General features: G+C 38.1%; 1 protein-coding gene across 23 annotated transcripts in view; it reads right to left on the bottom strand.

Annotated features, from left to right (window-relative positions):
• Positions 1-15,950, bottom strand: part of LOC109835700 — a 43,512-nt gene that overhangs the window by 3,548 nt on the left and 24,014 nt on the right. For 16 of the 23 annotated variants that reach the window (XR_002245674.1, XR_002245652.1, XR_002245664.1 and 13 more), the window contains 5 exons: positions 12,213-12,395; positions 9,896-10,020; positions 8,954-8,994; positions 6,640-6,924; positions 6,508-6,544 (listed from right to left, as the gene is read on the bottom strand). The gene's annotated coding sequence lies outside the window, so the exon portion shown is untranslated. Of the gene's footprint in view, positions 1-6,507; positions 6,545-6,639; positions 6,925-8,953; positions 8,995-9,895; positions 10,021-10,653; positions 11,165-12,212; positions 12,396-15,950 lie in introns of those variants that run through there. The other 7 variants (XR_002245658.1, XR_002245653.1, XR_002245657.1 and 4 more) reach the window with 7 other exon arrangements.

Genomic DNA, 15,950 nt, shown 5'->3' with positions numbered 1-15,950 from the left:
TATCAACTATCGGAGGTTAGCCAAAGGAATTAATTCCGATGATGAACACTCAGCCATTGCAGAGTCCCAGTCATCAAGCTCTTTTGTTGAACATGAGAGCTCCGCTTATATGACGGGAAACCATGAAGATCTCGCGAAGAGACTTGATGAGCAGGAGGCCATGCTCAAATCTCAGCAAGAGGCCATCAATGAACTCCTGCCCCTGTTGACTCAACTCGTTGCAGACAAGGCCAATCTCAGAAGACAGATTCGCCACTCAGGCAAGAATCTTCCCGAAGGGAAAGAACGTCTTCGTCCCGACCTCACACAAGCAAAGGGAAGGGAAAGGTGGTTGATGACACGGCTTCTGACCAAGAAGCCCACAACCTAGAATCTTCCTCTGATGAAGGAAGAGAGACGGAGAACGAGCAGAATCTCCAGTCTGCCAAAATAAAAAAATTGGAAGCCCGCCACAATGTCATTGCCAATAAAAGCAAGCTCCAAGACGAGGGAGTTGTCAGACCCTATCCTGCCGAATGGGATGCAGCCCCTTATCCTCCAAAATTCGAAGTCCCGACGCTACAAACTTTTGACGGCACGGGATCACCGAACCAACATATCTATCATTTCAAGTCACAGACTGGGAATGTGATATCAAACGACGCCATACTAGCTCGATTATTCATTGGCACCCTCAAGGGAGTTGCCTTTGAATGGTTCAGAAAATTGCCTGCCGGATGTATCCAAAAGTGGGCAGATCTAGAGAGACTCTTCCTGTCAAGATTCTTTGAAGAGGATACAGAAGTCTCCATCCATATCCTTCTCGCCACTAAGCAGAAGAAGAGGGAGTCCGTCAAAGCCTTCGTCAAGAGGTTTCGAACCATGGCTCTCCGGTGTTCGTCAGGTATGACACAGTCTACCTTAGTAGAGACCTGTCGACACAACTTGCAGACCAACCTTCTAGCACAAATGAGGGTTGCAGAATGTCGTTCTTGGAGACAACTAATCTCTCAAGGCGAACAGGCTCAAAAGATTATTGCCAGGATCAAAGCTGAAGAACAAAGTAGGCAGGATCCACCTGAGCAATCGGACGAAGCCCAATCTTCTCCTGAGCAATCGGACCAAGCCCAATCTTCTCCTGAGCAATCGGACCAAGCTCAATCTTCTCAGTCAGAACCGGAAGATACTACGGCCACTGAAGCTAATCCTCCTCATCAATAGGATGACAGGTCCAACAACTATCACGTTAACAATTACCTCTGATAGTCAACCTAAGTAGATAGTGGCCCGTTAGGCGGTGTGCCATGTCTACCCTTTTTCCCTCTGCACTTGCTCAAGACTGGGGGTTGGTTTATTTGTAGTTCATTGAATTATGAGTAACAAATTTTCTGAGTTGTCATGTTCAACAGAATACCTCTGTCAATCACAAAATCCACAACAACTATCACGTTAACAATCACCTCTGATAGTCTGTTTTCTTCCAAATTCCCCCAAAACTTCAAGTAGGATGGTGGGTCCACCAAAACTATCACGTTAATGATCACCTCTGATAGTCCTTTTCCTCCAAATTTCCCCACCAATCCTCTTCAAGTAGGATGGCGGGTCCACCAAAACTATCACGTTAACCGTCACCTCTGATAGTCCTTTTCCTCCAAATTCCCCCACCAATCCTCTTCAAGTAGGATGGCGGGTCCACCAACACTATCACGTTAACAGTTACCTCTGATAGTCAAACTCATCAGATAATGGCCTACCAGGTGATGTGCCTCTATTCCGACTTCATGGATAGTGCCTCACTAGTTAACATCTACCTCTGATAGTCCCTCAACTTGTCAATCCTCTTCAAGTAGGATGGCGGGTTCACCAAAACTATCACGTTAACAGTTACCTCTGATAGTCTACTTCCTCCAAATTCCCCACCAATCCTCCTCAATAGGATGGCGGGTCCACCAAAACTATCACGTTAACATTTACCTCTGATAGTCCATCAACTTGCTAATCTTCTTTAATAGGATGGCGGGTCCACAAAACTATCACGTTAACAGTTACCTCTGATAGTCAAACTCATCAGATAATAGCCTACCTGGTGATGTGCCTCTATTCCGACTTCATAGATAGTGCCCCACTAGGGGATGTGCCTTGTCTACCTCTTTTTATTCCCCTGCTAAGTCTTAATCAAGACTGGGGGTTGGTTACTTGGAATCCACAGGATTAAGAGTAACGAATCTTTCACATCGTCGAGTTAACATTACACTTCTGACGATCATCACCCCCACGGAGTATGAATGCAACTCGCATTACTCCCAATTTGTCACGTTAACAACATACACCTCTGACAAATCAACTTATCAATCCTTACCAATAGGATGATAGGTCCTCAAAATTGCTCAAATCGCAATCTTCCCCAGCAAGACACTAAGTCTTCAAAATCAAATTAAAATCACAAGCATCAAAATTCATCAATTCTGATGATAAACTCACCTAGCAAGTTTCCCCAGCGAGACGCTAATTCCTAAAATCTTGTGCAAGTCACAAGTACACATTCTCTTGTCACGTTAATATCACACCTCTGACAAAACCCACTTATCAATCCTCGTCAATAGGATGATAAGTCCACAAAGTTGCTCTGATCGCAACACATTCTTATCACGTTAACATCATACCCCTGACAACCTACTTATCAATCCTCGTCAATAGGATGATAAGTCCACAAAGTTGCTCTGATCGCAACACATTCTTGTCACGTTAACAATATACCTCTGACAACAATCCAATTATCAATCCTCGTCAATAGGATGATAAGTCTCCAAAGTTGCTCCAATCGCAACACAAATCCTGTCACGTTAAACAATACACCTCTGACAAAACCCACTTATCAATCCTCGTCAATAGGATGATAAGTCCACAAAGTTGCTCCAATCGCAACACAAAATCCTGTCACGTTAATACATGTTAACACCAAACCTCTGACAATTAACTTATCGACTCTTCCCAATAGAGCGATAAGTCCTCAAAGTTGCTCCGATCGCAACATTCTCTTGTCACGTTAATATCAAACACCTCTGACAAAATCAACTTATCGACTCTCGTCAATAGAGCGATAGGTCCTCAAAATTGCTCTGATCACCTCTAACGACATAATCAACTTATCGACTCTCTTCAATAGAGCGATAGGTCCATAAAATACTGTTAGGTTAACATCACACCTCTAACAGTCAAACCCCCCCAATGAACTTGTTAATCCTTTTTCACAAGAATAGCAAGTTGTCATTATAAAATCCCCAACGGATTAAATATTTTCTGGAATTATCCTAGTGATAATAAAGAAAATTTCTGAATTTCACTCTAAGTGAAATTCATGCCAAGTTAATATTACACCTCTGACGCTTCCAACTTTCTTTCAGTGTTTCAAGTAACACAGGAAGAAATAACGACAAAGTCTACGTATTCAACATCGTAGCACCAAAATCCATGCCTTTTACGCATGGGGGACTTTATCTCGATCCCTAATTAGAGATAAGCCTACGCCTAACACGCGTTGCCGGTTAGTCTTTTCCCGTGAAAATGACAAAGTCTATGTATTCAAAATCATAGCATCAAGTCTAAGAGGGTTCATTCTCTTAGCACAACGTTACATGTGGAACGGACTTAGACAATCCACATGCTAGCCCGACTCAAACGGTAGTCGGTAAAGGCTTATCAAATCCGTTGATGGCTGAGGGTTTGCCAAAAATCCTATGCACGTTTGCAGGTCCATCAGCTTAATGGATGTGAGCCGAGACTTAAAACAGATGAGCCAAAGACAAGTCTCAAAGACTTAGTCAAAAATACACGGAAACCACTTCCATGTCTTAAGTCAAAACGTTGAGGTCAGACCCGCGATGCAAAAACCGAACGCCGAGGTCACACCCGTGTTCCAAATTCAACATGCAAGGGTGAGACCCGCATCTCAAGTTCAAAATGCAAGGTCCACCCCCACATTCCAGAAGCAGGATTATGGCGCATACCTTCACACAGGTCCTACGTGGCAAATCCCTTCAACCATGATGCATTCGAAGCAAGTGCAGAGAACAAATCCTTTACCACAAGGAATCAACAGCTCCAAGATCAGAGTTGAGATCCAAAGTATTCCGAAAATTCGTCCCAGTCAACCGCGAACTTTCGAAAACTTTGGAGGGGGTTCTGTAGGCTGTCTAAAAATCACAATAGATATCTGACGACTTCCAGAATGTTACAATTTGAAGACTTTCACGTAGATCGCTAAAGGTTACAATCTGACGACCTTCACAACAATTGATGGAAGCTCTAATCAAACAGCCTTCATAATCAACATCGGGAGTTATAATCTGACGACTCTCATATATCAGAGAGCTACAGCAAAGATTACAAAATAACGATCTTTGCAACGCTTTGACAGAAAGAGACTACAAATCGACGGTCTCTTCAAACCAAGACGTGGAAGTCCTCCCCGCGTACCAGCATCAAGATGCGCCGCATTCATAGCCACGAACGCAGCTCAAATGCAGCTCCAAAAGTTGCAAACACAGCTTAAATCGCCACTGGACGCAGCTCTATTCGCTGCCCGACGCAGCTCAACATCGCTGCCCGACGCAGCTCAACATCGCTGCACAACGCAGCCGTCCGACGCTGCCCAACGCAGCTCCAAGCGCTGCCCGACGCAGTTCTATACCGCTGCCAACCGCAGCTTTCATCCGCTGCAAACGCAGCTTCCAATCACTGCGTTCAAGCTTCCAGACACTGCGTTTGGACACAGAATTCATGCCAGAATGCAGGATCTGCGTTTGACTCGTTCAAACACGAGTTGAACGGTTTCAAAACCGTTTCCTACGATCTGAGGGGATCACAACTCCACTCAGGAGTGATTTAAGGGGCGGTTACATTCCATTAGCCCCACTTAGGAGCGAATTAAGGAGGTGGTTACACCCCTTAATCCCCTATAAATAACAACAAACTCAACAGAGTTAAGGATCGGATTTTTGATAATCAGATCAGGGCTGGATCTTTGGAGGGCGGTTAGTTGGAACTTCTTGGCAGCGAAAAGAGGATCCTTCATCCTTCGGTTGGAGCTTTGGAGATCGACAATAAGATCTTCTTCATCCTTGGCTTATAACCGACTTTCGGTTAAATCAACTCTTTCATAGAGTTTTAAACTCGTTCAGAGTTCTCCACAACGTCAAATCGTGAGGAGAAGACTACGTTCCAGTGAAACAAGACATCGGATCGTCAACGAGAAGCAAACTCGACGCGAGCATTCGAGGGAGGCATCTCATCGCCACCGTGAAGAACCCAGAATTAAACAAAGGGGAGAATCCAGATCATTCTCCTCTCTTTTGTAATCAGGAAATCCAATTGTAACTGAGATTAAAGGAATACAAATCAATTTTCCTTCGTTTCTTTTACTGTAAATTTTCCCACAAACACTTGACATATTATTTTTGCAAATTAATGTTTACATGATTCTATTATTGTAATGTTTCAGCTGCATGTACTCGAGTGCAAAAAATAAATATATACTTCATAAAAACTGAGAGGAATAAGCAATGAAGGAAAATATGTAAATATTAGTCCCTCCCATCTTCAATAACTCCACATTAGTCACTCAAATCTTTGTATTTGCTCATGAGTCCCTCCAATCCCATGAGGTGTTGCAATTTGATCCCTCAATGGAAAAAAATACTGCTCAGATATGTAGTATCATATTTGCATCGTAATAGATACAGTTATATCCACCTATGCAGATGTTCTGGTTTTTTTTTTTTTTGGTGAGGGGGTGGGGGGGATGGGCAGTGACTCATTATTCTTAAAAGAACGACGTTCAAAGAAAAGGCACGTCCATTAGATAAATTCTTTGTTAAACATCTCATTGCTTTTAAGTTAAAGAAATATCTCAATATCACCCATTACTTTATTATTAATGCTATTTTCTATTGATAAGTATTTAATGTGAGTAGTTATTTACTCACAATTTTATTACAAGTCCAATTTAAAAAATAGGAATAAATTTTATATTTTGATATGGGAAAAAATATGTAACAAATCTTGTCTACATAAAAATTTTAGGGTTATTTGCATATATACCCTTTAAATCATACCCCTCAAAACATCAATTCTGGGAGAAAAAAATGCCCCCATATCTAGAAATCATCAACTTTAATAGGCCAATTTGCAACTGGAATGTAACAATTATCAACAAAATAATCAAATTTATACTCATCAAGGTGATAATTTATTGATTCTACAGATATTTTTTGCCAAAGTAGATGATTTGAGGGGTAGTTTTGCAAATACTAAGATTTGGAGGGTATGTTTGTAAATATCCATGATTAAGGGGCATACGTGCAAACAACCAGAAAATTAAACACAAAGTTTGTTTGCATATTAAAGTTAATATCTTGCGTCCATTTTCTTATTGTCAAAATTCATGCAATTTGGCACATCAAGCAGTAGAAAATATAGATTTATAAACCTAGTGCAAAAGAACCTCAATGTCTGCATCATATCATTTACCTCCAATCTAAGAGAGCAAAGCAGTAGCCTTTCTCGCCTGACCAAAGAAGGTGTCAAGTGTGTGTCATGGATCAGCAAGTAGACCATACAGTTACCCAAACCAAATTCGATTCTTTTGCAACCCTAGCTTACCTGTTAGAGGATGAGGCTCAGATAGACTTCTCCCCCTACAATGAAGAAAGGGATGGCTGCAAACTGGTTGCCAGCAAACAAGCAGGCAACTTCAAGCTTGCCTCACCATTTCTGCAACCCTAGCAATCAAAAAGATCAGCGGTTGAAATTCCACCAAAGTTTAGAAGAGTTTTCATTACACATTCATGGAGGTCTTGTGCAAATTGGCCAAAGTTCATTTCATTTTCTGAAATTTTATCCAAAAACTGCTTCCTGAAAATTGAGAGGAAGAAGACGCACGGACACCTGCATTGATACTTAAACCTGCTAGCTAAGTTCCTAAAGGAAAGGCTTAAAATTCTATAAAGAAGACAACCGAAAGAAAAAGGCATGCATTTAATAAATTCCTTAAAAATGTAACTACCTTTCCATTAAAGAAAGAATTTATGTCATCTGTTACTTTATTGTTAATACTATTTTCATTTGAATAAATATTTTATGGGAGTAGTTAGGTACACAGAACTTTGTTTCTGTTCCTATGTATCCAACAAACAATTCAAAGTGAGAAAACAATAGACATGAGATTCGTACGTTTTGGATATGAAAAGATAAATATATTTCTAAAAAATCAACATAATGTAAATATAAGAAATATATAATATTTTGCAGCCTGCACTAAAGATTAGCATCTCCCATCCACTTTCGCTCCTTATTAATGAAATTCACGCAATTGTATTTCATGAAAAAAGCGATAAGAGTAAGAACTCTAAAAGTAAACCTAAAAAATCCAACTATCTGATATCTAATCATAACATTGACATGAGAGCAGAGGGAGAGAGAAACGCAGTCAACTTTTTCAGCAGAAGATGGAAGCAGCAGGCAGCTCAAGCTCGCCTCGCCATATCTGCGTCCTTGAATCTAAAATATCAAAGTTTCTGGGCAACTTAATGGAGAGCATGTTTGGCAAATGGACAAAGTGGATTATAATCCACAAAATACAAATATGAATACCTTTAGTAAAAGCATGATCTAAAAAAGAAGACAAAATGAAAAGTTGAGGGCTGATTTTCATAAAATAAAACATACGGCTACTAAAAAGAGCGGTCTTTAACTTGGGGGCTAATTAGACTTTCTTCGGACAAATTTTCAAAAGAGACCCATTTAGACTTTTATTCCCAAAAAACATCATCATTCAAACAAATTTGCAAAAACCGACCTGGTTTCAGCCTCAGCGTTGAAACCAGGTCGGTTTTAAAAAAAAAATTCTGAAACTTCACGGGAGTTGAACTCCCGTGAAGTTTAGTAGATCTGCTAAACTTCACGGGAGTTGAACTCCCGTGAAGTTTCGGAAAAAAAATTTCAAAAACCGACCTGGTTTCAGTGCTGAGGCTGAAACCAGGTCGGTTTTTGAAATTTTGTTTGAATGAGGTCGTTTTTTGGGATTAAGTTCACAAATGGGTCTCTTTTGAAAATTTGTCCGACTTTCTTCTCACGTAAAAACAAGAAATGAGCGGCTGCAAGATGGTTGCCTACATGCTACAAGGCCATCCAAGCTGGCCTCACCATTTCCTAATGTTAACACACTACAATATAAGTGTTAAATTGTGATACTTTTTTGTCACATCACATCACATTTCTGTGTCATGCAAATAGAGCGTGACACAAGTCGAAAATGTGGATAGAGCATGTGTGTAGAGTTTCTACACTTGAGAATGTGTCGCAAAACTTGCAACACATGCATGTTTCAAGAGTTGTGACATATACATGTGTCATGAGTTGCGACATGTTTGTGTTGATTTTCAATTTTCTTGCTTTTGCTCGTCAATTTATGTCCTCATAGGAATCAACTTCCTACCTTTTCCCCCTGACCAAACAGCCCCTTAACTGAATCCCCACTAATATCCCACCAGCTGCAAAGGCACATACGCCTCTTCATATTCCGACCCAGATTGCAATGTGACTTCAGCAAAATTATTATAACTTGCTTTGCTCTTCTTAACCGAGCGATTTGGGACTAAATAACAAGTCCATCTCGTTCAGCTGCTCCATTGAAAGATGAAGCGCCTTTTTCACTTTTATTTTATTTTATATCTAACAACACAAACATGCGTCATGGCTTGCAATATTTTTTATTTGTGTCACTGTTGTTTAATCCTTTGCAATTAACACTACACTTCTACATGTGTCGTAAAATAAGTGTGGGCATATGCAACTTTTATAGTAGTGACAACTCGTATTGCCAGTTTGATCCTTACATGTGAGAGGAGTCTCAGATAGACCCCTCTCTCTATCTCAAAAAAAGAAAGGGACAATTGTGAAATAGTTGCCTACTTACCAGCAGGCAATTTTAAGCTCGCCTCCCCCATTTCCGCAACCCTGCCAATCAACAAGATCAATGAGTTTTTGTGAAACTCCCCAAAGGTCAGGGGTGGTTTCTGAGTGCATATTATATCAGAATTACCTCACAGAATAGCGTGATCTATACCATTCACGGGTTGTTCACGGGTTGTTAGAGGGTTGGTTTGGGAACTCCAGCTATTTCACATACGGTGCAAACCACCCCACTCTTACAGGAGTGGTTTTGATCGGATTCTTATTCGTGATTTCTACAGTTTTCAAGTTCAGGGAGGTTTTGTACTAATCACCCCAAAGGTCAGTAGGGTTCCATGAAATTTACCCAAAACATTGCTTTATAAAAACTGGGGAGAGGATGCACAGGCACCTTAACCTGTTGGTTAAGTTCCTCATGGAAAAACATAACTACTCTATAAATAAATAAATAAATAAAAAGACAGTTGAAACGAAAGAAGCATGCATTCGATAATTTCTTCTCTAAACATATAATTACTTTTTCTTTAAAGAAATATTTTCATTGTCATATTTTACTTTATTTTTACTACTTTTTTCTTTTCAATAAATACATGGGTCATTATCTACTCAGAATTTTCTAACAAATCTGATATATCCACCAAAAAATCGAAAGTGAGAGAACAATAGACATGAGACATCTGCATTTGAATATGGAAAAAAAAGCATTTGTCAAAAACAAACTGGAAATGCTAAGTGTACTACAAGAGTTGCACTATTCTTGTACTACTAGACACAAAGTGGGCTCCATAGCAACTCATAATTTTACCCTGCAACTTAGAAGAATAGGTCCATTTTTTGTGCAGTAGTACAAGAGTAGTGTAACTCCTATGTACAGTTATCACTACTCAATCAAATTACGTGCCTGCAAAATCTGGCATATTTATAGATTGTGTTTGGGAGGGCTTACTTTTTGGTAAAGAAGCAAGCTTTTCCATATGTACATATTTGGTAAGACCCCAGATAGTGATAGCTGGGGGCAGATTGCTTGAGTACAACCAAGAAGCTCAAGCTTGCCTCGCCATATATGTAACCCTAGCAATAAAAAATACAGATGCTTTTAGACAAATCAAATATCAATGCCGTTGCAAGCCCAAGATAAGTAAGGGTTTTCTAGACATTGGTCCCTTTATATCTACTATTAATAAATTAGTCACTCTAATAAAGCAAGGGTAAATTACACATAACCCCTTCCAGATTTTTTAAGAAAAAAGTAAAAACTAAAAGATACAAATTTTTAAATTAAGACTTGTCTGAGACAGAAAATAATGCATAAATAACTTAATTATCATGACAATGTGTTAACCAAGAAAAAGTGTATATATAAACAGACCATTGACAGATAAAAAGTTGTCATTACCCAAAGGAAATGAAGAAATAACAGTAGGCGTGCATACGGTCCAGATACAGCTCGAATATGATACCACATCCATATCCACTTACCAATCACGGATATGGATATGGATACGGATATGCCTCGGTAAGAAAAATGTACATACATATCCGCTAAAATCAGATGTGGATGCAGATACGCATGCAAATATACAAGCAGATATACATACTAATAAAAAATAGATATGAGAAAACTAGATAATATTGAAGAAATATAGTTCATACAATACAATAGAGTTCATACTATATTGTTTGTTATATCTGAAAAGCTAAAATTAAAATATCTTGATCATCAAAATCAACCTCAAATCCATTAATCTAAGGATTAAAATTGCTGCAACAGTATGATCAATATATGTTCAGATATTTCGGATATGAATCCTGATATTTCACAATATAACCATATATGTAACCACATTCTATCGGTTATAGATTTTGGTAACCATATCAGCATCCTAATGGATACGGGTACGGAAACGGATATTCCTCAAATACAGATATTTTTTAGCATCCCTAAATAACAGTCATGGATCTGTAAGGGACCAAATAATTGTCAGACTGAACTTGCACGTTGGAGGAGGCTCAGATATGCCACTTGAACTCAACATTACAGTGATCGCGAAAGATAAATATTTTTCATCTAATAAAAAAAATTGAAGGGCTGCAAGATGGTTGCCTGCAGGCCATCCAAGCTTGCCTCGCCAATCTTTTTCGGGCAAATCATCATCGCCAATCTTTTTCCTTCTATACGTTTCTTGGTCGGGGAGGAGAGGAACATCTTACAAAGCTGTGAGCATAATTTCAAGGCTAAATATCAGAAAACCCCCCTAACTTTGGACAATTAACAGATAAACCCACCATAACTTTCAAAATATTAAAAAATACACCTTGTTTATCAGAAAACCAGCCTAACAGCCTTAACCAAAGTTTCACATGGTGGGTAAAACTACACAAAGGGATATCTTTACCAAGGAAAGTTACGGTTATATGCCCGTGGTCTTGCAAGTTGGAGGCGGCTAAGATATGCCATTTTAAACATGTGTTTGCATGCATGTATGTATATATATATGTATATGAGAGAGAGAGAGAGAGAGAGAATTGTTGTTAACAAAAGAAGATAAACATCCATGAATTCATGGATCTGAAAGGGTCTCACCAAATACCCAACTGTAGCCCACCAGTTACATGTCCTGGTGTGCATATTGGAGAAGGCTCAGATATGCCACTTTTAACTCAAAATCACAGTGATATCTTTCTCTCTCTCTCTAAGAACAAGTAATGAGTGGCTGCAAGATGGTTGCCTGCATGCTACATGGCCATCCAACCTCACCCCGCCATATCATTAGGCAAGAGCTGGTGTTACTAGTTTGATGCTTTCAGGCAAATCATCATCGCCAATATATTTTCTTTTTCTTTCCTTGGTAAGGGGAGTGACATCTCATAGAGCTGTAAGCATAATTTGAAATTTAACATCCCAAATAAAAAAGGGTAAAAAGCGGATAAACCCCTTTAAGAACAAAGATACAAGAGAAACTTCTCTTGTTTTTTGAGTACTGGGAGAAATATTTGGAGAAGGAAGACCATGCATAATTGGATAAAGATTCAGAATATTTTTGTAGTAAATGTGTGTGCGAGTGTGTCACGCCCCGGTTCCAAACCGTGATAGTTTGGGACGTGACTCGGCCGGCAATGCAACCATATGGTCACATTCACGCCTCTAGATCATCTTGTACACAGTTATATTGTCAAAAAAAAACTATTACATAGAGCATGTAACTAAGATAACAAAGAAAATAGATAAATAAAGGAATCTCTGAAAAGACAAGTTCCCTTACATGTCCACAACTATTCAAAGTAGGAAAGAGGAAATTACATCTTAGTCTGGAGTACCACAAGTGTTTACAAGAAAATCTAAATAACTGAAGTTGAGAGAGTGAAGGGAGAGAAGGTGATCACTGCTGCTGGTCTTAATCCTTAAAGTACTCTTGGTCCTGCGAATAAAGAACAATTTCCCAAGTCTGGGGCATGCAAACCCCAGGGGAGTCAGAAAACTCCCAACAAGCATGTAAAATGAGAAAATTATGCACGTGTAAGTGTAGGCTCAATTAAAACTGATAAAGGAAATTGCCACTTGTAGATATCCAACAAAGTCTACCACAAGACACACAATCACATTATTCTTATTTTAAATGTTATTGAATTAGAGAAAAATATTTTATGTATATAAGTCGGTTTCCCGTAAACCGTCCCGGGAACACGGCTTCAAGTCAGGATGGGCCCTTAGTTCTTATATATATACCAGGATATCAAGAATGCGCACACCCGCTTATATACATGTTATATTCTCCATCCAATTCCCCTTTTTGAACCCCATGTTTGTCAGTTTACTTTTAAGTGACTGTGCATGAAATGTTATGCACTAACCACAGAGTTACTGTGGAACGACTTCTGTAAAACTATGAAAAATAACCGTGACCCGGAACATGTCCAATCAAGAGGGGTGCATCATCTAGTCGATGCTATAATAGTAATAGCCAAGGAAAAAGAATCTCATATCGGGATGTCGATATCGAGAACATAGCCATGCTATGAAAGCACGCTTATAAATCATATTTTTAACAAGAGTCGTCTTCATGCATAGTCTCTCCTATTGGATGTCAACTAGGTGATCAAGCGACAAATTTACAAAAAAAAAAGGTCATGCATGTCAACCACAATACATACCCATTAAGAAATACTCAGAGCATTAGAATTAGGTCACAATGTCATGTTTAATATTTGACAGTTCAATTATTAGACTATAATCACGTTCAAATTTATTTAGAATTGTAGTCAAGAAATATTTGTGTAGTATCATATACAAAAATCATAGTACAGTAAACTCACTCTAACTCTAACCTTGTACAAACTAAGGTAATATAATACTAGTTAAATGAATACATTAATTATGATTAACTGTGTCAAAATCCAACCATATAAACTACACTTGATGACTAATACAATATAATATATGTTATTCTTACTGTATCCTATTCATCCTCTTGACTCCCTCGTGTACCGCCATACCCCAAACCTGAAATGTGTGAGCGTGTGGTGGTGGCCTAATTGCTGCTAACATTATGTATACAAAAGTAATATGGCTTCATAAATCTCAACTTATACTTGGACCATACTATAAAAATAACATGCAAAGGTCACACTAACCATATATTTCGGTAAAGAAGTAAGGGAAAGGAACAAAGATAATACAAAGGACATGGAACTAAAAAAAAAGTGAGGACATGATGCTTTATGGAAAATTGAATTGTTCGTGAGAAAGCATTTGAAACATACATGAAGAAATTAACAAATATTCAGAATAATACTTGTACTCTAATCTGAATTAATAGGTTACCTACTATAAAGTTCTGATGGTTTAACGAGGAGTCCAAAAATCTTAAAGAAAAGGATGTCTTGTAAAGACCAATAAAAATGTAGGGAGTCATGAGAACATTTGAAAGATAAATTAGCTAAGTAGGACGTCCTCTCATCTGCTATATACACTAACTACGTTATTATATATATAAGTCATGATAATCATGGTTACAAATATTATTTGCCTATATAATTATTTTAGTGGTGTGTAAATTCATAAAAATATTAATATAAAGTCTTATAATTATCCAGCTATAAAAATAGGATGAAATCAGATAATAACCCGTTATTATAAATCTAACAAGGGAAAAGTAGGTCTATGACTCCACAAGGAAAATATTATGATGGAAGAATATTAAATAAAAAAAATCAAATGAGGAAAGGTATGCTTGCCGATTATGGAGAAAAAAAAGATCAATAAAAGAGTTAAAAGGATAAAAATGCTTGTCGCTTTGTCGAAAAAGACTCTGAATCCCAAATCCAAAACTCGACCTTCTCCTGCCTTTCTTTCTTTCTTTCTTTCTTTTTCGGGTTCTTTTTCTTTCTTTCTTTTTTTTCTTTCTTTTTTTTTCCCGTGAACAAATGTCCTCTGTCTCTCTCTGTTCATCCGTGAGAAGTATTTGAAGAGGGTTTTGTTTAGTGGAGAGATTAGGGGAGAGTTAGCTGAGATGGGTGGAGATTTGGTTGTTAGTGGAGAGATTTGTGGAGATATTTGGCTTAGTGGGGAGATAATAGGGGAGAGGGGGATTTGTTTAATGCTAACGGTTTTGTGCTGAAAAAATTTTGTTGCGGCTTCATGATCTATGTGCATTCAAAAGGTATGATAGATCATGACTAATATTTGATGGTGGGGTCCCCAAACAAAATCAACCAGGGATCTAGTAGGATAAGTAATATGAAAAGGAAGTTGTATATTATGACTAATATTTGATGGTGGGGTCCCCAAACAAAATCAACCAGGGATCTAGTAGGATAAGTAATATGAAAAGGAAGTTGTATATTAGGCTTGTTAGGATGGGCCTTTGAGAACTTTTTTCTTTCCAAAACCTGACATCATGTGTGCCTCCTAATAATTGATTGGTGTTTAACAAAATGGATTATTACAGAGTGCGCGCCTATATATATAGAGAGAGAAATATGGGTATGCTTGGTACCAAGCATAAATTTTGTGCTTGGTAGTGAGGTGACACAATCCCCTCCACTCATTCAAATGGGGGACCACATTCACATGGGTTGAGGAGTGTATGGGGATATGCAACCATTTGAATGAGTGGAGGAGATTACGCCACCTCACTATCAAGCATCGGTTTTTGTGCTTGGTACCAAGCATACCCATTTTTCTAATATATATATATATATGATATATATATATGATATATATGATATATATGATATATATTATATATCATATAAGATTAATCGGTATCCTTGCAGCAAGGTGAGGATTTTCTCGCTTTAAAAAGACCAATCGATGTTGGGCAGCAATCAACCACCGTGTGAAGGAGAGAGAATAAAGTAGGAGAGAAAATTTCATGGTGGGGATTGTTGCCCACTTCATTGTCAAGGAGGGAATCCCCCTCCTTGTCCAAGGATACTCATTAATCTCTCTCTCTCTCTCGCTCTCTCTCTCTCTCTCTTTATATATATATTATATATATATATATATATATATATATATATTATATATATATATATATATATATATATATATATATATATATATATATATATATATAATGAAAAGGGAAGAAATTAGTGAGCAAATGAGGCAATAAAAAAGGACATTGCCATGCACAATTAGTTAAAGATTCAGAATATTTTTGTAGTAAATGTGTGTGTGTGCACGCTTACACACACACACACATATTCAAATATATAGTGATTCATAATTATATCAGTGGAAAAGGGCCTAAACACAATTTTCCCAAAGAAAAAAGTAAATGTAAAATCATAATTATATTGATGGTATAACCAAAGGAAAATAGCAACATAAAAAGAGCATACAAAGGGAATTAATATTGTCTAGAAAATATGAAGAGATGCCAATGAGTACATATTCCCACTGAAAGAATAGGCCATCAGATACAAATAACTCCATCTTTAGATAACTTGAAAATGGTAATGCTATTTGGATGGGTTACATGTTATCTCTAGAGTGC

The sequence above is a fragment of the Asparagus officinalis genome, chromosome 3, assembly GCF_001876935.1.
Source record: "Asparagus officinalis chromosome 3, Aspof.V1, whole genome shotgun sequence".
NCBI lineage: Eukaryota > Viridiplantae > Streptophyta > Magnoliopsida > Asparagales > Asparagaceae > Asparagus > Asparagus officinalis.
This window is presented reverse-complemented; position numbering and strand designations above follow the sequence as displayed.